Here is a 22221-nt window from a genome sequence, read left to right as displayed (position 1 = left end):
TGGATCTGCCTGCGTGATTCATATGGTGCCAAATCAACAGTATATTTGCTTTTTTCTCAGTTCATTGTTTTTATTTGCTTACATGTTCCCTGTCTTAGTTCAACTCATAAATCAATGTTAGTTTATTTTTTAAAAAACCCGTTGAAAGTTTGAGCCAGTTTCCACTGTTATGAAAGACTCCCAATACTACACGTCCTTTAACAGGTGGAAAATGTCTTAAGAGGCTGGCTGGATGGGAATGCTTTTCTAACCTAAAGACAAAGTAGTATTTATTTATGACTTAATCTAATTCCAAAACAAAGTAACAGTTCCCTGCACTGAATTATCTCCTTATGATGCGATCCCATGAACATATGGTTTTATTATTTAAATTGAAAATGTAATATTGAAACCATTTCTCGCTATTAAACTTGTGTAACCAATTACAGTGAAACAGTGTTCCCGAGGCCCTTTATTTTTAACAGACCATTTTCCCTTAACAGGACAACCAAATGTCTGTCATAGCTCATTCTGGCATTAGAAAAACCTTTATTTCATTTTTTTTCTCTTGCAGAATGAAGAGCTGCTGACTTTTTTGGATTGCCCATGGAACAAAAACATTTCTGATGACCTAGATAAAAAAAGGTGCAGAGTAAAACTCCAAATCACCAACAGACACAATGACGCATCTTATCCAGGCAAAAGCATATGCCGTATTCTATAGCAGCCAAGTATTGAGTGGTCAGGTTTGCCAGCTGGGTATTGGACTGACTGACTTTGACTGGCCAGGTGCAAGAAGTCAAAAGGTTAAAAATAACAGTGCAGCAATTGGACAGCGGATATGCCCAGAATTGTAGATTTATTCCAACTTCTCCTCTGTACACTGAATCTCTTGCCAAAATCTTGACTCCATCTGACTTCTCAGGGTGGCTACATGTGCACCGAAACATTTACTGTTGTTATGCATAGATGTAACCCACTACAGTATGGAGGAAAAAGAAAGCTAGTTTGCTTTGGTGCAGTTTACAATTCTTGAAACTGGGTTCGGGTGGTGCTGAGGCAACTTTTTGTTTGGAGCAGCTTTCCTCCTCTATACTTGGTAATTGCACTGGTAGTGACATGCCAATGTGTAATGGAGGGGAAACTTTTAAACCGGTCAAAACTCAAGTGACTCGTAGTTCTGGAGTGATGCCTACAGTGCAGCTGGTGAGATTGGCCTGTGTCTTTTTAATAACACTTCTTCCTTAATTTCCTGTGAGTGATGGAAGACGATTCTCGCTCAACCCTATGGCTGATCTTCTCCTTCTTCCAGCTCCTAATCTTTTCCAGGATGAAATCTTCTAGGCCTTGCATTTTTGTTTTTGAAGACATCTGTGAACCCCTGGTGTCTCCTGGGCAAAAGGGTTTCTGGTTCTGGAGGTGGTAACTCCTAGTGGGGGTGCAGCTGGTGGGTCTCTGGCTTGGATCGTACCAAGAGGTCTGTCCCCCTGTTCTTCAAACAATGCTGTTGGCAGTGGTCTGAGTTCAAACACACCTCCAGGGCTTTCCACCTAGTTAGTGAGTTGTGGTGGGTGAGCCAGGGAAACCCCAGAATCTAGGTGCAAAACAGAGAGTGAATGGCTCCAAAGCATATTGTTTCTCTCTGACTAAGGAGATTCATCTTGAGGATGATGGTCACCTATTTAATTTGTTTTGTTTTTGGTGTTTTAAATCACACCAGCTTACGTATTTAAACAAAGCTTTGCTTTGAATGGTCTACCCAGAATTTTTCCTTTAAAAATACTGAAGTTTTATTTTGCCTGTTTAAATTTTTTTCCTAAAGATTTTTTTTGCCAAGAAAAATAGTTGGAAAACCTACGATGAGCTCTAATAATGACGATGATACACATTGATTAATTCCCATTCTCCAGGAAGCTTCAGATCTGATTGAATCCTGGTCTTCCACATAAAAGGATTTTTCTTGGGAACTACTTTCTGGGACAACCTCTAAAGAACAATTCCCATCTCTTTTATGTCATGAAGTTAATAAACAACACCTGCCAAAATATACTTGTAAGAATCTATAAGCAGCAGAGCTTTTTGAATTCTTTTGTATTCCTATGTTTTTTGATGACAGTTTGTCATGAAAAACTTTGCTGCCTTTTGGCTAGAGTTTTGGACATTCAGAACACCAGTCAACTGTTTCATTAAAAATATAGAATGCTTAGTGAAAAATTAAAAAAAGAAGTAACAAACCCCAGTATTTTTTCCTCAGAAACAGCAATAAAACATGACACATTTCAATTCTTTACAGGTTTTAATTAATTATGGAATTATATTTACTAATATCTGCTAATGGGAAACATCTTTCTCATTCCCAAACAAGAACCAATTGGTAGAAAATAAAGTTAAATAAATTCAAACTATAAGGAGCACATGATTAAAATGAGTGAATGACCACTTGAACACACTGGATTCTCCATTTCTTAGAAACTTCAGATCAAGACCTGCTAGTTTTCTGGAAGATAGGCTTAGTTACAAAATTGTTAGGATCAATGTTAAATTAACTGTGGGTCTACATTACATGGGAAAACAAATTCGATGATCTCTCCTGCCTTCAGATCTATGAATCTTGCTGCATGTTTGTATCCTGACACAATTAGCTCTCGATGGTTGCAATCACCACCACAATAACAATATGATGAGATTTTTAAAGTTCAGCACCCTACTCCACTTTGAAGAGGGAAGGGAGAGCAGAGGACTGCGGTATGCTGTGGGGCTAGAGAACCCGGTAGCACTACATTCAGTGGTACAGGCACTTTACATAGCACTATGAAATACAGAAGTTTTTCTTTGAAAGAAATGCTATTTTGTAGCTCTTCCGTCCTCTTTGTAGTGCTACAAACAGCTTGAACAGCTGTATGCTTGCTTTTTGTACCACCATAAGGGTCTGTCTATATAGTTTCCATCTATGCTCTCAATTTATAATTAACCAGAAATAAGATATTATGGAATTTTGTTTGACAGAGACATTATTAAAGTTGCCAGATTTAGATATTTTCTTTCTCTTTTCATTGAAAAAAGAGAACATGACAGAATTCTGATAGATAATATCCCCAAACCTGGATGCTTTCTATGTGGATGCATTCTTTTAGTACTAGGTACTTTTTTTTTCTGGTGGCATCTTGACTATTCTGCTTTCAGTCAAAACCTAGAACTCCCAAAGTGAGAAAAAAAGAAAAACAACGAAAAACAATGTGTTGCTTGAGATTGTTTTTCAAGAAAACTTGAGAAAATTATCTACGTTTACTCATCTCTGTCTCCAAGTCTGTATAAACAACATAAACTTATAATACAACCACACAATTTTATTGGCACAATGGTCAGTACGCCAGACCATAACTCACTTTTAGGAAATGTGGCAAGAAAATTCCAAATGGCCATTGCATTGTTTTCTTTTGCTAGGGAGTGTCCTTAAAATATGGTTCACACAGCTGGGATAAAACCAAGAATGCTTTCAAAATAGATACCCACTTTTTGTTTTCATGAGACACTGTAGAGCACATATTTAGCAAAACTTTGATTGAGATATTGTGAAGACAAGTTCTTGCGAAGCCTACAGCTAAAAGAGATGTTTTTCCAGTATGCTTATAATATTCTAATGAAAACATGACTTCTAACTCATTCAAAATTCTGATTTTTTTGCAAAGGACTTGGTCATTTTAATCTTCCTGTGACAGACTCTAAAATATATGTATGGTAAACAATGGCTGTTGAAGATGATAAGAATTCAAAATCCAAGGGTAGCTATCACACACCTGCTCTCCAGGTCCTTGTTAAAACTTTAGTGCTGAAGGGAAGGTTAGGATTTTTTCTGTAACCTGGGTGCACCCCAGTACATTTCCCCCCACTTCAACTGGAGGAGATAGGTGGTCAGGTAGGAGTGCTGTGAGAGGGGTCTGCTGTGCAGGCCAGCCCCCCTCTATCCTCTATAGAGACAGGCCAGGACAGCTTAACTATGTACAGGTTTATTAATATACAGGTAACAATATTTATAGATTTATAAGGGAGTATTGGTAAATATGTATAATATCCATATCTCCCAAATACCGTTATGCTCTACAATCAAAGGCCCCAAGCGTATACCACCTCATAGGGAATGGGTTCCTATGCAGGTAAGCAACTGTCTGCAACAGATAAGTATAATAAAGGCAGATAAACAATAGGTATGAGTAGGTAAGTTTAGGCAAGAATAACAACAAAAAGTAGATACAAGTAAACCTCAGATAGATGACATAACCCAGGTCACATTAAAGGATAACATTATATAAATATTTACAAAATATGAGGCACAAGTACCCCCTTCCAAGTATTTATGTGCCTGAGACCACTGCATGTTCCCCTAGGGTGCTAAACCCTGGCACCTCTCCTAGAGGGAGTAAGGGGAGGGTCCCAGTACCTCCTAAGCCCCTGATGGTCCCCTCTTGGTCCTCAATCCCTTGGATTGCAAATTTGCAGCACGGGGAGAAAATGATGTCCCTGGATATCCAAGGGTCTAAAAAGCTTGAAGTTTAAAAAAGTGGAGCAGGGCACGGTCCTGGACCATGCCCTGAGGCAATCAGAGGCTGGGTCTTCCACGGACACACTCTGGCTGCCAGAGCATCTCTATGGTTGGTCCCTCATCCTGGTGCTGAAACACATGGCCAGCCAGACCATGTGTCATCACCAGAGCTCCAGTGCTGGTGAGTAAGGGGTTGTGGGGGCTGGAGGAGGGGGGAGGGGACCATGGGGGGGACTCCCAATGGCCCTGTCCATTCCCCCAACCTCCCCAACCCCTGCCGTGGCTGTCCCCTCCCCCCGATAGCCCCCCTGAAGCTCCTAACCCCTGCCGTAGCTGGTCCCCACCATACTTTAAAAAAAAAAAAAAAATCCCTCCACTTACCAGCAGCTGGAGCTGCCATCTGGCTGACTGGGGCCCCACCCACACAGTGCAGGGCAGGGAGACAGCCTCAGCTGACCCAGCCTGGGCCCTCCTGCTTCCCCCCGACTGTCCTGTGCTGCCTGGGGAGCTCTGCACAGAGGCCAACCCTGCAACCACAGTCCACTGGCAGCTGGCCAAGAGGAGCAGATGCCTCTACTGGCTGTGCAGTCCCCATCCATGTCTAGCAGGTGGGAAGCAGGTCACAGCCAGGCAGCAACCCCCACTGCCAGTGGGGTAGGGTGCTGCAGTGGGTAGAGGGAGCAGAGAACTCTCAGGGCTGCTTCAGCAGTCCAGCTGGCACAAGGGGCAGTGTCCCCAGGTACCAACTGGCTGGGCCCCGGAAGCTCCTGAGATCAAGCAGCCCTGAGCTCCTTGCCAGGGTGGCTTTTTATACTGCTGAGACCAGGCCATGGCAACTTTTTATACTGCTGGGGCAGCACAGGTGGTGGCCCTGGGCTCTAGCTCCTCCTGGCTGCAGATCCCGGAGGAGCCAGGCAGGATTATTTTGCCCCAAGTGGCACAATTTGCTCCACACCAAAGTGCATGGCTGGGCACGTGTGCTGAAGCAAAAAGCCCCAGCTCAAATTTGCCCCGCTTCTATTTGAACTGCTGCAAGCACAAGTGCTTGAGTGTGTGGACATGCTCAGAGTGGCCACTGCTTCGGCCTTTGTTGCTAAGAGGAAATAAAACCTTTTTGTTACATAAAATATGGTCAAGTTAATATCTGGTTAATTAAAAAAAAAAAATTGAAAGTAGTTCCATAGATTACATCTGCCTGGGGATCTCTCTGCCAATTTTGGTGGTTTTACAATCATATTTTCCTATTTTTATAGCATGTTTTTCATTCCTCTATTGCTATGTGAAAAACCCGCATGAACAACAGGGATATCCAAACAGCAGTGGACATCAATTATGATGACACTGGACTGTGTACAATGTACTGTCAGAGTCACAAAGTAAACCAGGTGAAAAAAAATTGTGGGGAAAAGGGGTTTTTGTTTTCTAATCTCTATCACTTAAAACAGAGGTGTCCAACCTATCTGGCCCCACAGACCAGGTGAGTGGTGTGGAGCTAGTCCATGGGCCAGATTGGGCCCATAGCCTCCCCTTCTCCTTTCCCCACCCCTATGCTGGATTCAACACATGCAGTGCCCACTCCAGGACCCATGCTACACACAATGCCCATTACAGCCAGTCTGGGATCTGCACTACACATAGTACTTGCCCCAGTCAGTCCAGGACTGGTCTGCATGTGGCACTACTCCCCACCCGCCACCAACCCTGCTGGTCCAGGACTTTGCCATGTGTAGCACCCAATCCAGGTAGTTTGGGAACAATGCTGCATGTGGTGCCTGTGGGAACCACATACAGTATTGGTCCTGAACTGGCTGAAAGGGGCACTGCATGCCCTGAACCATCCAGGCTGGGCACCACCTGTAGTGTGTATACCGGATGGGCTGGAATGGAGCTGTGTGCAACATTCATCCAGGCCCCTGTGCATGGGGACAGTCTGACAGCATGTGGGTCAATTCAGACCCAGAGGCAGCACTAGGGGCTGGATGACAGGGCTACCTGGGTCAGATTTGGCCTATGGGCTTTATCTTTGACACCCCTGTTTTAAAATCATTGAAGGTACTATTTACAACAGAAATAGGTAGCATCTTTAGACAGAACTGTGCATTTTAAAGTTCAGAATACCACTTGAAACAGAAAAATAAGATATAGACTATGCCCTAGAATACAATGTGAATAGCAGTGTAGCAAATCAGAAAGGTTTAGTCACTACAGCTATTATGGTGATTTATATTTCAGTAGCAGCAAGGAACCCCAGGCATGGGTCAGCAACCCTCTTTGATTGGTTCTGCCTCTGCCTCAGAAAAGCTCATCAAGCTAGACCATGTTTAGAAGTCCTAGTGTGATGCATCTGCCTTGCCTTGTTTTATATAAGAAAACATTATTTTGGATAGGTGGCTTGTTTTAGTTGCTATTTTATACTTTGAAGGACATAAAGGTAATTTTTGGTTTCCATTCACTGAATAATGCACAAAGTTAGTGTACGCAGATAGAAAGATAATTGACTCCGTAAAAGACTGCTTGTTGATGTAATACCACAGTCATTCCAAGTGCTTATTGCTGAGGTTTACTCCTCCAAAGCATGTACAAATTGCAGATATATACAAATAATAATGCTCCTGCATTTGGAAAATGTGAAACCCTTTGTTTTGGAAAGGTTGCTCCTGTTATTTGTGGCTTGAAAATGTCATCATTATTCAAGCTTTGTCTTCTTGTATGATTATTCTTCAGCCACTGGGTGCTTGCAAACATCCCTAAAATTAATATATTTCAAAGAACCAGACTTTTGAATATAGCTTAATTACAGACTCTATAATTAAGTTATAAAAGGATAAAAAACTCCCTCTTTATGTTGCAAGAACATTCAAGCTGCACTGTGTGAGCAGCTTATCCTTCACAGAATCATAGAGAAGTAGGGCTGGAAGGGATCTCTCTAGGTCACCTTATCCAACCCCCTCCCTGAGGCAGGATCATCCTTATCTACACCATCCTATATAAATCCATTGTCTAACCTATTAGCAAAACTACACAGTCAGCTCTGATGCAACACAGGATATAACACCCTAACCTGCCACAGGTAAAGCAGGGACCATGGTGGCCAACACCCTGTTGTTGTAAAGGTTACTATATGCTCAAAAGATCCCAGGAAGAGATGCAGATTCATATTTACTTGGTGCTTCATTTGGAAGAAGCTTGTAAATAAGCCCACAAGACTTCAGTGGAGAAGTTCTGCTGCATTACTTATTTCTCCTAAATGTGAAAGTCAGCTATGCATTTTCCATTAACCTTTAACATGTTTGCACTACAAACTTGGAATCTAAGGCTTTATTCAAACATAAAGTTTGTTTTGGGAGAGTTGTTGCTCTCCCAGGAGAAATCAAAAGTGTACAGATGTTCAGGCTTTTTCTTCCATGGTAAAAATGGCCACTGCATGAAAAAGAATAACCTGGGAACAACCAGAGACCATTAGTCCAGTGTGCATTTAGCATCTTGTGTAGACGTGCCCAGTGTGTCTCTCATGGGACTCTGCTCAATTTCATCTGGGAGCAGAACACCCCTCCTTCACAATCCAGATATTGTGGTGCTGGGAAACACAGACTGACCATGGGCAGCCTGTGTCAGCCAATCAGGGATTCCTTATGCACAGATGCCATCTATTGCATGGCAGACTAAGAAAGCTATGGAGCATGGGGAAATGTGTGCACAGGGCCCCCTTGCCCCTCCTTTCAGCTGCACAGTGTCATCACTGCAAGCTGTCTACTCCTCAGGACCTCAATATTTGAATGTCTGAACACACAGCTCCAAGTTAGTTTCTCTACCAGGAGAACAAACCTAGGAGAATTCTCTCAGATTATTAAATGCATGTACCCATCCTTAGTACACCCTTGCACAGATTGGGACACTTGCTGTACTGGGACTGCAGATGGGGAGGTTTGTCTTTCGAATCAAAACCATTGAGCAATGGGTAGTTCAGGTCTAGAACAAGTGTCATTAGGGAAGTTTAACGAAGAACCCGGAAGAGACAACGGGCTTAGCTCTCATTGACAGTGAGGCTCTTTTACTAGTAGAAACACAACAACCAAGGTCTGCACCTTGGCAGCAGTGGTGGCCACAAGGACCAAGCTCTAAGTGAGTGCCACAGCCTACTGCCCTGTTCTCCCAGCCCTTGTTACACTACTGGTTTTCATGTTATCTACCCCTAATTTAAGGCTCATTTATGCTGCCAGAGATGTGTAAAGGGATCTCTATGTAAATGAATGTCTTTCCTGTAACAGAATGTCTGGGATTTTCAAATGAGCCAAAGGGAATTAGGCACCCAACTCCCATTGAGTTTTCACTAGGTTTTTGGTACCAGAGCCCTGTAGGTTTATTTGCAAGCCCCTGCTTCATGTGAAAAGGAAATATGAACCTATGTTTAGGTTTATCTATAGCATTTCTGCAGCTCCTGACCATTGCAAATAACATTCCTATAAAGGTGTATATCTACCTTGCTTTATGACTGACTTCAAATTAACATAGATAGCTATCTCTTTCTGATTCCTAAGAGCCAGCTTCTGCTACCCTTGTTCAGGGACAGCAGCACTTTACTCTTTGAGTAGGCCAACTGATTTAATTAAAGAGGCACACATGTTCATCAGTAGAATTCTAATGTTGGGTCAGATCTAGCTTTGCTTTATTCAAGAGCAATTAAAGTGTGCACGGGTATATTTGTGTATGTATAAATATAGACATGTACACATATACAAATATATGTATATGCATATATAAATGTGTACACACATATACACACCCACATACACATAAATATACATGCACACATACATGGACATATGCATGCACAAACATATATGCATATAGTAGAAAAATATATAGTTGTTTGATTTTCCTTGGAATAAACAGAAGTTATCATTCTTCAGAGTGATCTACCTGAAACCTTAGGCAAGCACTAAATTCACACTGGAATACATTTTTTAAATGTATTGATATGTGCATAATTTTCCATCTCAAAACCTATTTTATGTTCCACTTCGGCTGACTAGAATCATAGCCAAAATATTTTTTCTTTAAATTTCTCTGTATTTTCCTTTACCTCAATTAAAGGGAAAACGTTAGCATATTAGGGACAAAACAGATGATTCTTCATGAATCACAGCTTGGAATTTAGATTGAAAAGGAAATTTGGCGGGCCTATAGTCAGTAATATTCTCTTCTAACACTTGCTCTCTTAAAATTACTACTTTGTGAAAAGCTGCTACTGCGAATATACTGTAACTTTTAATGAAAGTTCTTAAAAATTATAATAATTTTGAGTGCCAGAACTGAGATACCTTAAAAGGGGCTGAGCTTTAACAAATTCTCAACAACCATCCTCTGAAAAGATAAGGTGTTTCAGGTTTGGCATCTAAAAATCTCTAGTAACTTTGGAAAATCCGCGTCTTACTACCACATGGGTGCTTTCAGAGAGAAATCCTGTTTCTCCAGAAGTCAATAGCAATACTCCCATTGACTTAAATTTGGTCCAGACTTCACTCTTTGTGCCCATTAATGTATGTTGGCATGACAGAGGTTATACTTTACACTAACAAGTGTAGCTCAGGTGTACTTGGGTATGTATTCCCCTTCTCCAGTTGTAGGGAACTGTTATCTGGCAGATGTGCTGTGAGGGAACTGCAGACTGCTCAGTTTCCCTCTGTCCCTATATAACCAGGCTAGGACAGTCAGAGGCATGATATCACACCACTTATGGTGCAAGAACCTCAAAGATCAACTTAATCCCAAGAGGAAATCCCAGTGCCCCTTGCGCCTTTTCCTAAACCCTTCAGGGAAGCTGGTAACTTCAGAGGGGCCCTCCCAGTGGGACCTCCACTTTCAGGAGCTCTTAACTAACCATGGGGGGCTCCCCCTCCCATGTGGGAATCCTTTTTCTCTGCAACTCAGTCCCCAGGCCTGGAAGGTGGCCCTTGTCCTCTTTAGCAAGCTGCTCTCTCACCCGGGGTGGACTTTGGGGGTCTCTGTCCCCCGGAATGGGGCTCTGCTATGCAGGGCTTCTGGGGCCTCTAGCTCAGCCCTGTCTGCTGGCTCAGGATCCTGAGCACCATGTGGCTCCCTGGACTCAACCTTTTGCTATGGGTTGGAGGCTCAGGCCACTTCATGCAGCACCAGGTCACAGTCCACTCTGGGGCTCTCTGTGCAGCACCTCCTGCACCGAGCTCCCAACCTTTTGCTGGGGGTTGGGGACCTGAGCTGCTCAAGTTCTCCAAAGATCCTGCTCCATGCACCGGCCTGTGCACTGTGTCTCTGGTCACACACCAGAGGTTGCAGACCCAAACTGCCTCATGCAGCTCCCAAGGTCTAGATGTTTTGTGCCATGCTGTGCACCAAGAGCCTAGTCACTGGAGCCCGCCATCATTCCCCATCAATAGAAGTCTTCAGGGGCTCTTCCTGGGCTACCGCTTCGCCCTGCTGATCAGCTCTCCTCAGCTCTTCTAAGCCCTGCTCTTCTCTCTTCTCTGTCCCTGATGCGCCTCTCCCTCGTGCTGGGCACGCAGCTCCTTTTATTCTCTTTGGGAGGCTCCACCCCCAAAGCTCTGGCAGAATGCAGTCTTGAACCAGGTTTGAGGCTTCTTTCTTTTTTTTTGTTTTCTCTTTGCTCCAATCAGGGGTGGGACAAGCCCCTCCCAACAGTTACCTGATTGGTGGATGGGCTCCACCAATCACAGAGAGGATCTCCAAGTCTGAACATGCTAGGCTACATCGGTAAGTTCACTACTCAAGTAGCTCAAACTACAGTACAAATAATCTACGTCATTCAGTTACCTTTCTGAGACTGGCTAATCCTGAATGCTTCAGACAGTGGTACAGGCTTAGAGTGCCCTGTCTCTGTGCTGAAGGCCAATACATTTCCTAAGTTTCACTTATTCATTCATTATGTTGATTTAAATAAAGACTCAGAAACAAAAGGTGGGAGGGGCAGGAAGCATGTAAAACTTATGGCTTTACTTTCTTTGATGAGGAGGAAAAAGCAGATAATAGCTTGGAGAAGTTGTGGAATCTCTATCCTTGGAGGGTTTTAAAAGCAGGTTCACAAACACCTGGCTGGGATGGTTTAGACAGAGAGTTGTACTACATGACCTCTTGAGAATGCTTTAAACTCAGTTTTTCTATGATACTATGATTGTATACTCAGCATAAATTGGCAGAGCTGAACCTACTTCAGCTGAGCTAAGAGAATATAGTTATGGGCTTAGTAAAAAAAACACAGTAAAATAATATTAATAATAATGCCCAGTTCTTATCAATTGGTCTTCAACCTTAAATCTCAACATGTTTTACAAGAGAGGTCAGCAGGAAATGGAAAGGTGCCAGCTCACACCAGCTGAGAATCTGCCCCAAGAATATCTGTCATTTACAACGGGTGTGTTCTTTTCCTTGCAAAAATAAAAATAATGAAGATCTAGTCATTGCCAAATATCCTCTTTTAAAACTCAGCCCAAGTCATTTTTAGCTGAGTGAACTTGGCACAATACATGACTTGCTTATGGACAGAGTTTATAATGTCGGCTGCTTGCCAGAGTCTTTGTGCAGCTTGCTTTGAGCTCTGCTGTTTTACCGTCTCACCCTGCAACAGAGATTAACCCTTCCCCCAGCAGAAACCACCTGACACTGCTCTCCCTTCCCAACCTCCTTAGTCTTTTCACAGTTCTAGACCTCAGGCTATAAACCTTAACAATATCAGGTTTGAAATCTTGGCCCCAGTGTCTGACTCTGACTCCACTGAAGTGGGATTCTTCTCCCCTTCCACACACACATGTGCCAAGAGCTTTACTATGAGAAAGGAATACAGTCTCTTGACTGTTCTTGACAACTGTCACAGAAGGACGTTATTTTTAAGAACATGAAGAAACTTTTCCACTAACAAAACATAATATAGGTAATTCTGAGAATGAGTGGGGAATTCTTCTTTAAAATACCCCCAGAAGACAGGGTTCTGAGCTTTGACCAATGTTGGTTGGAAGTAGTATTTCCTCTACCCTTAAAGGTCACAGGTTTGGAGGGGACTGCAAGTGTCATCTGGTCCAAAATCCTGCATGAATTTAGCAATGTTACTCCTAAGTCTTCCCTGACTGGTGCTTACCCAACCTCTTCTTGAAAATCAGCAATGGAGAAGATTCCACTGCTTCTCTGTTTAATGCCACAGGTTTGAAATGGGACTCTAAGAGCCTTATATGGAATGAAGACTTACCTTTGACTCTACAGTCTTCTCATTCTTTTCTAAGAAAGAGTAAATTAAGGAGTGGGGCGGGGGGGAAGAAGGGGTATAGAAAGATTGATGTAAATTCACTGAAAAAATCAGAACACTTAAAAATAATTTTCACAGCCTCACAGCTGCTCTGCGTATTTACTTTGGACCATGCTGAACAAACTGTGCTGCAGATAGCTGATGTTTCTATTCATAGCTATGCTGCAGATTCCTATGCATCCATTTCTCCTAAAGCCAGCTACTCACTTCTCTACTCCTCATAGTCCAATCAGTCTGAATAAAGAACTTGTATTCACCAATCACTTTCTGCGTTGCACCTGAAGGTGCAAGGGAGCTGCACGCTAACACCAATAGTGAGGCAACAGTGAGGCATGACAGAGATGTTTGCAGTCAGATATTCTAGCTGGCAGGACTTATGGTGCAGAGATGCCCTCCCCATTCAGCAGTCCTTTCTAAAAAAGCCCTGAGGACCAATTTTTGGTAAAAAAAATGTAAAATGAATGTAAAATAAAAGTCAGAAAACAGCATTCTCTGAGACAGCATTGCCAAGCCTCAGACCACAGAAATAGCAAGATGGACTTAGAGGCAAATTTATTCTCACATTTTTTCCCTATAAAACAACTTGTGCCAACATCAGGCAAGTGCTTTCAGCAGCTTCCAATGCACCTTACAGGGTGCAATTTTAAACTTGCTTTTATACATCACTGAAACCTTGCTGTTTCATATGTCCTATGACATCATGTGAAGAAGCTACCTAACTGTGAATCACAGATGCAGGGCTTGACTTAGTGTCCACTTTGGAAAGACCTAGTCTCTTTCTTTTGTTTTCAGCATGCTTTGGAACTGTACCTATAATGAAACCCGTGGGTGAATAATCCACTTAGAAAGTCTTGAAAATCCTATTAGGTGATTGTCTGAATCATTAGATTTCAAAGCACCCTTTAAAACTTGGCTATGCTACCAGCATGACTATTCCTCTCTTCATCCTCTACCTTCACATATGGATATCATGTTGCACATTGTATATATGCAATGGCACAATATAAAATCCATTTAGAAACTGGGCTTGCTCTTTGCCATAAAAGAATAGCTTTTTATTGGTTCAGCTTACACATTTCACAGCAGTGTGTTTTGTTTGTTTTTCTAGAGCAATAACACCGTCTTTTTTAAAGAAAGAAAGACTTTGACTTTCAGAAACATTTATTCCAGAGAGGGTGACAAATGGGGGGCAGTAAAGACACTACAGGTTGGCCCAAAGGTCTGGGCCTCAGGAACAAAGCCTGGGCTCATGGCATGCAAGGCCTGCCCACACAATCTAGTCCATGGTCTTTTTAACAAGTATGCATTGCAACAAAGTAAATAAACAAGGTGGGGGGCAGTGAGACAGGCAAGTGGGCCCATGAGGCCAGGCATGGGCGATGAGACTTCAGCCTTGTGGTGATACAGTATCCAGAGCGTCTCAATGAAAAGGGGCCTGAAGCCAAAAGGCTTGAGGCTGCCGAGCAGGTACTGGTGGTTGACCCTGAAGGCCTTCTCCTGGTCCAGAGAGACCAGGCCAATGTCCAGGCCAAAGAGCTCTGCAGCCGTGAGCAGTTCGCACAGCAGGAACAGGTTGTCCTGGATGGTTCTGCCCGGCACACAGTAGCTCTGCTCAGGCCCAATGACAGAGGCCATGACAGTGCAGAGCCAGTTTGCCAGCACCTTCACCAAGATCTTATCGTCGGAGCACAGAAGGGAGGCCAGCTGCCAGGTCATAAGGCAGCTGAGGTCCCCCTCTTGGGCAGCAAGGTAAGCACCAGCTGGTGGCAGCTGTTAACAGGGTCCTGTTGGTGAGGCTCTCCCAGAAGACATGGAGGAGGATGGATCCAAGGAGAATCCAGAAGGCTTTGTAAAACTCCACAGGCAGTCCATCAAGGCCCGGAGCCCTGCTCGAGGCAAGCACCCCCACAGAAGCCTCTAGCTCTGCCAGAGAGAGCTTGTGCTCCAGAGCCTCGGCCTGCAAAGCGCAGAGGTGCGGCAGTCCTCATGCAGCCACTGAGTGGCCTCCAGGCAGGTGGGGTCAGCTGCAAACAAGTCCCGGTAGAAGGTTATGGCATGTCCCCGCACCTCACCCAGGTCTCTGAGCATCTGTCCTTCTAGGGTCTTAAGATGGTCCAAGGTCTTCACAGCAGCCCACCACCTCTCCAGGCTGAAGAAGCAGGTCGGGGCATCGACCTCTGCCAGCTCCTGGAAGCAGGCATGAACCCTTGCACTGCAGGCCACACCCTCCACCAGCTCCCACAGGTGTCTCTTACGGAACCGAAGGCTCTCAAGGTGTGCTGTGTCATTGCCAGTGCAGAGCAGGGCTGCCTCGAGCTCCACTATGTCCTCCTCCAGCTCCAGGGTGCAGTGGCAGATCTTGCTTGCCGCCAGCTGGGAATACTGCTGGCAGAATGCCAGGACCTGGATCTTCCCCACATCCCACCACAGCTGCCAGGAGGAGTAGTCTGCTTGCATGGCCTCCAAGCTCTTTCAGAGGTCGGTGAAGCAGTCTCAGAAATGGGTGGCCTGTAACAGGCTGATGTTTAGGCACCAGTAAGGGGCCCGTGTGTGTGCCTTGCCAGGAAACCTGAGTTTGAAGCAGACCAGGGCGTGGTCCGAGAGGCCTGATAGGCCACATTTCTCTGCTACATTTCTTTGGCCCTTGACCTGGTCCAAGAGATGGACAAGGCCTCCATAGCTGGGGGCCCCCTGGGGAGAGGTCTTCCAGCAGCAGCTGGATGTTCACAACTGAGAACTGGCAGGGCTGCACCCTGGGAGGGGACCTACTAGTGAGTCCAGTAAATGTGCCCTCAATGGCCAGGCTCCCTAGCAGGGCCCACTTGGCATGTGGGTCAAGGACCATCTCTGGGAGATTGATCCCCATCCGCTTCAGGGGGCAAATGTCATCCCACTCCTGGGGCCACTTGCAATGCTCAGAGGGCAGGCACTCCATCTCCTTAGTGTTGGCCTCGGTGGGCAGGGGGTGGGGTGCCCCCCGTGATACTGGGACATCCTCAGTTGTGGCCTGAGACGGCGGGGTGCCAGAGGGGGCAGGCAGGGTGGGGTCAGGCTCCTTGGTTACATTCTCCCCAGCAGTAGCAGAGGCAGAGGAAAAGGCACAGGCAGGCCCTAAAGGGTCTGCGGCTTCTTGGGAAGCTCCCTCCTGCCTCTTGTTCTTGGCTTTTTTAGGAGTAGGGGTAAGTGGCACCTGTCACGAAGGGGGTAGTCTGGGCTGCTTGGGGCTTGCCACCTCTGGGACCACCTCAACTGGCAGAGACACTAGCTGCCCCAGATGGAACTGGGACGGGGGGGACTTGGAAGGATGTCCCAGCCCCTCCATCAGATGAAGCCCCATCAGGTGGGTGGAGGGAGGCTGCGAGGAGGCCACAGTCACTGCACCCACTGGGACATCAGTGCCTGAGGTGCCAGCTGCCTCAGAGGGGATCAGGGCAGGAGAGGGCTGGGAGGAGTCCTCAGCCCCTCCACTGGGTGGGCGTCAGACCCAACAGGGGAAGGAGGAGCCTGGGAGGATATCTCAGGCCCACCCTGGGTGGCATACTCATGCCAGAGGCATCAATCCCCCCAGATGGAGCAGGGGTGGAGTTGGGCTGGGAGGAGGCCCCAGCCCCACCCTTTGATGAGGCTCCCGCACCAAAGGTGGAAGCACCATCTCCCTGCATGGGTGCAGCAGCTGGTGTCCTGGATGACTGCCCCAGTAGGCACTGGGTAACCAAATGGGAGCTGCTGCCACAGCAGTGGCATGTGGTCCCACCCTGGGAGAAGTAGACCACATATGGCCTCCCATCCACCACAAAGGTCATGGAGAGAGACAGGGTCTGGGGGCTCCACTTGAGAAGCATGAATGCCTGCCTCCAGAAGGACAGGATGTGTCTGAGCTTGGGGTCCCTGCTCCTTATAGTCAGCCTGCGCCAGGGGCTAGTGAGGATGCCATAGTGCTTCAGCGCTTTGGCGAGGTCCCAGTCTGGCAGGTGTGGGGGGATGTTGGAGGCCACCACCTGGACAGCCAGGCTCTCTAGGGGTGTGAACAAGTAGTGGATGCCCGAGACCACCAGTGCCACTGCACACACCTCCCTCACCAGGCCAGGGGAGCCCAGGTAGATGACAGGCACTAAGTTCACCCAGGAGGTATACTGGACATTCTGGCATTCCACCAGGTCTACCAGTGCCAGTGCAGGCCTCTACCCTGAGGTGGAGAGGGGTGTGCACCCGCAGGCCTTGGCTGAGGGGCAGGTCTGCAGAGGCATCCCCATGCCATGTGCCCTGGCTGCTAACAGCCATCCTGGGTAGGGCAGGGTTAACTCCCCCACAGGGGCTGCTACAAGGGGGAGGGAAAAAAAAAGCCTCAGACTGAAACTGGGGACTGGAAGGGGGCTAAAACAGCCCCTCAATTGGCCCCAGGGCAGGCAGAAACGCCCTGCTGGGGCTAATGGCAAGCCCTAAGGCAGGAGGTGGTAGCAGAGACCAGGGTAAGAGACTCTGGAGGAGGGAGGCAGCAGGAATCAATGGGAGAGCACAGGTGGGAGTGGGGGAGGGACAGAGGCAAATGAGGATGGCAGAGCCCAGAGGAAAAAGCTCAGAAAGTGGGAGAAAGAGGCAGAGAGGGGGTCCCCAAGCACAGGCTAGGGACAGGCAAGGTTTGAGCAGGGGAGAGGAACAGGTGGTAGCAGGGAGCAGGGGGGAATGCACAGAAGGGACCTGAGCTGGAGGAGCTCAGGAGGGCTTCACCTGTCAGCAGCGCACTTGAAAGAAAGAAAGCAAGCAAGAAAGAAAGCAAGGCTAATTGGCCACCTTGGTATAACCCTGGAGAGTTTTGAACCTCAGTGGTGATATATAAACCACACTAAGGGACATTGCAGCCACTTGCATTCCTTGCACTGGCTAAGGAAAAATATGAATGTACCTATAACTAGCAGTGATCAAAAACTACTTATGACAGAATTTATACTTCATAAAAACTAAATGTAATCAAACCTAATTGTGTTAAAGCAGGTAAAACATGGTAAACCAAGGCATGTCAAATGTGATTCCCAAAAATAAAACACAGATATCTTTTTCTGCCCATTTCCTATACTCTGGTCCTAAGGCTGAACTCCATGAATGCTCGCTCAGAGTTCCGAGTGCTTAGAAAACACGACGCTTGGCTCCAAAATACATAAGTGTTATAATAATGCCACACTGATATAATTCTTTTCAATTTAAAAGATCCAAAGCAAGTCTACAAACTATGGATGACACTGTTTGCATTCACACTCATGCAAGTACCTTAGGTTACATGTTTAATTTTTATGTCAGTTATATCCAGGTGCAACCTGAACATCATACAAATATTCAGTTTCTCTTGGGAGACCCGCTGCTCTCCCAGGAGAAAACATGAGTGTACAGATGTTCAGGGTATTTCTCTGAGGCTGTTCCAGAAGAAAAATAACCTGGGAAGAACCAGAGTTAAACCACTCCTGGGATAGTTTCTCCTGGGAGAGAGAATGTCTGTACATGCTATGGTTTCTCTCAGTAGAGAACATAGTCCTCCAGCATCCTCCACTCTCTCCCCCCAGGAAGACAGTATGTTCCTCACTGGACTCTGCTGCTACAGCATATAGTAGACCACACCGCCTTCAGAATTACCACACTGTGCTGTGGAGAAAAGCAGGGTAACCATAGACAGTGCGGGTCAGCCAATCATGGCTGCCGTATGCACTGCTGCCATCTCTTGCCAGGCAGACTAAGGGAGGCTGCAAAGCATAGTGAGATGTGTGCACAGGGTCCCCCCTGGCTACACAGCACCAGCAATGCAAGCTCTTCACTCTTAAGGTCCTCATCATTGAATGTCTGTACTTACAGCTCCAGGTATGTTTTTTAACCCGGAAAACAAAACTGGGACAATTTTCCCAGATTATTTGAATATGTGAATGCAGCCCTAAATAAAAATTATACCTTTGGTAAACATTAGATAGTTCAAGAACTAGCTAAACAAAGCTAATCCCTAACAGACTCCCTTAATTATCACATTGAGGTAAAGCCATGGGATGTGGTACTTATATGGCATTGGCTGCTACACAAAAGAATTTTCATATAATTCATAGTAAAGATATTTTAACTACAGCTTTTGGAGGAGAAGAAAGTGATCAGGAACAGTCAGCATGGATTGACCAAGGACAAGTCATGCTTGACCAACCTGATTACCTTCTATGATGAGATAACTGGCTCAGTGGATAGATAAAATTTGCGTCCTTGGAATATTTTAAAGCCTGGCTCAACAAAACCCTGGTTGAAATGGTCTCATTCAGGATGGTCCTGCTTTGAAGAGGGGGTTGAACTAGATGATCTCCTGAGGCACGAATGATGAGTGCCCCTGGAGGCTGGGGGGGGCACAAAGGCAGGGGTGGCAGCAGTGGTGGTGGCAGCAGCAGTGGTGGCAGCGGCAGCAGTGGGAGCATGGTGGTGGTGAGCGGGGAGCTCTCATAGGCGGTGGCAGCGATGTGGGGGAAAGTGCTGACCAATGGTTGGTGACCACCCACAGACACTGCCAGTAATTCCAGTTAACAGAATATTCCTGTTAGTGAAATGCTGGATAACAGGGCTTTTACTGCACAAGTAATTACCATGCAAGGATGCTATACTAAACGTATTTGTACTTTAAGATTTTTTTTTCATAGTAGAAGTGAATGACAACTCCCCTTGTTGAAATTACTTTACTTGGGAAAACTGTTCAGCAGAGCGAATTGAATTATTCTTTGGAAAAAAAAGTTACCATATGAATTAATCCTTTTTCACTGAATTATTTGAGAAATTATTGATATTCTGCAATTGTACTTACAGAGCTGGACAGAAAAACATGACACATTTTGCTAAAAGGTTTTTTTCCCCCATGTTTTCATAGAAAGGGCCAAAATACACCCCCCCCACAAAAAATCAATTCATAGTTTCATAATTGGTAGGGTTGGAAGGGACCTAAGCAGATCATCATGTCCTACCCTTTGCCATGGGCAGGAAAGGATGCTGGGGTCAAACAACCCCAGCTAGGTGGTTGCCTAGCTTCCTTTTGAAAACCCCCAGGGTAGAGGTGAGCACCAGTTCTCTTGGAAGTTGGTTCCAGCTCCTAGCCACCCTGACTGTGAAGTAGTGCCTCCTGTTGTCTAGCCTGAATCTATTCTCAGTCAACTTATGGCCATTGTTCCTTGTTACCCCCAGTAGTGTTCGGGGGAACAGGGAGTCTCTCACTGTCTGCTGGTCCCCCTTGGCAAGTTTATAGGCGGCCATCAGATCCCCTCTCAGCCTTCTTTTGTGGAGGCTGAACTGATTCAGATGCCGTACCCTCTCCTCATAGGGCCTACCCTGCTACCCCCTGATCATACGAGTGGTTTAATAGATTTCATAGATTTCATAGACATTAGGGCTGGAAGGGACCTCGGGAGATCATCGAGTCCAGCCCCCTGCCCAAAGGGCAGGAAGTCAGCTGGGGTCATAGGATCCCAGCAAGATAAGCATCCAATTTACTCTTGAAGGTGTTCAATGTAGGTGCTTGAACCACCTCCGCTGGCAGACTGTTCCAGACCTTGGGGGCTCGGACAGTAAAGAAATTCTTCCTTATGTCCAGCCTGAAACGGTCTTGCAGGAGTTTGTGACCGTTCGACCTCGTCATCCCTTGGGGCGCTCTGGTGAACAAATGTTCCCCCAGATCCTGGTGGTCACCCTTGATAAATTTATAGGTGGCCATCAGATCACCCCTGAGCCTACGCTTTTCCAGGCTAAAGAGTCCCATGGCTCTCAGCCTGTCATCGTAAGATCTGTTTTCCTGACCTCTGATCATGCACGTGGCTCTCCTCTGGACTCTCTCAAGCTTCTCCACATCCTTTTTGAATTGTGGAGCCCAAAACTGGACGCAGTACTCCAGCTGCGGCCTCACCAAGGCCGAGTACAAGGGGAGAATGACGTCCCGGGATTTGCTCGAGAAGCATCTATGGATGCAAGCCAGCGTTTTGGTCACTTTACTAGCCGCAGCATCGCATTGGAGGCTCATGTTCATCTTGTGGTCAATGATGACCCCCAAGTCTCTTTCTTCTGTAGTGCTAACCAATGTAGCACTACCGAGCCTATAAGGATGCTGCAGGTTTTTCCTCCCAAGGTGGAGAACCTTGCATTTTTCAGTGTTAAACACCATGAGGTTCTTGTCTGCCCATTTGCTGAGCTTGTCCAGGTCAGCCTGGATCATCCGCCTGTCCTCTGGCGTGGATGCTTTGCCCCAAAGTTTGGTAATTCTTCTCTAAGGTGAGTTGAAAATTACAAGTGGAGGGAAGGATCTGAATTATAAAAAATTTGTGTGAATCATTCCCATTTTTGTATTTCTGCTTTAGGAAGAAACATAAAACCAAGTACTAAATCAATGCACACTAACTGGTGCTACTGCATGATTAAGCTGGCGTACCCCTTTTAGTGATGCTAATTGCGCAGTAGCCTAATACTGCTGTGCAGTAGCGTATTAGCATGGTTTTTGCTCTGCATGCTACTGCGCAGTGTTATAAGGCTACTGCAGTTAACCTACCATGTAGACATGCCCAGTTAGGGGCTGGCTTTTCAAAAGCACCTCAAGATTTCAAAGCCCGTGTTCCAGCAATTCTGAATTGGGGCTTGTGTTACTAAACCCCTTATACTCTTTTGAAAATTCTGAAACAACTCTACATATGAATATTCTTATTCCTTACTTGTACTGCCTTGGTCCAGTTTAGCTTGGTCCTCTTTGGAAATAGATTCAACCAAATTGCAAAAAGGCAATTTATGGAAGATTAAAAACACATTTCCCAGACACACTGTGTTTCCAGGAAGAACATAAAAACATAAGAAGTGCCATATTGGGTCAGACTAATGTTCCATTTAGCCCAGTACCCTGTCTCTGCTACTGGCAGGGCTGGATACTTTAGAAGGAGAGTGTATGAAAAGGGTATATAGTGATCTATCCTCTGTCATGCTCTCCCTGGCATTTACAATCATTGGTTTAGAGATGCCAGAGGAAATATCTCTAAATGTTCTGTTTAATAGCTATTAATAGATCCATCATCTGCGAATTTGTCTAGTCCCTTTTTGTACCTGGCTATACTATCTGCCTCTACAACCCCCTGTACCAATTAATTCTGCTGATTATTTTGGTTGCCCTTCTTTGTACCTTTTCTAACTGCACTACATCCTTTTTGAGATGTGTAGACTAGAAATGCACATTCAATTTGACATAGATCAGTATTTGAGATGTGGGCACATCATGGGTTTGTGTAGTGGTATGATGATGTCTTCCATTTTGTTTTCAATTATCTTCTAAATTATTCCCAACAATTTATTGGCTTTTTTGATGGACCTTTTTTGGAGGTCTTACTCTACCTCACATAGTCGCTTATGACTGGAAAAATCTATTTTCCTT

At 45.5% G+C, this 22221-nt stretch overlaps 1 long non-coding RNA gene across 1 annotated transcript in view; it reads right to left on the bottom strand.

Moving 5' to 3' along the window:
- The window catches only part of LOC149873816 (uncharacterized), a 70546-nt gene that overhangs the window by 3098 nt on the left and 45227 nt on the right, over nt 1-22221 (bottom strand). The window lies entirely within an intron of this gene.

This window comes from Crocodylus siamensis, chromosome 1 (genome assembly GCF_052110815.1).
Source record: "Crocodylus siamensis isolate JL-2025a chromosome 1, ASM5211081v1, whole genome shotgun sequence".
NCBI classification, from domain to species: domain Eukaryota; kingdom Metazoa; phylum Chordata; order Crocodylia; family Crocodylidae; genus Crocodylus; species Crocodylus siamensis.
Note: the sequence above shows the minus strand (reverse complement) of the source record. Positions and strands in the feature narration are given on the sequence as shown.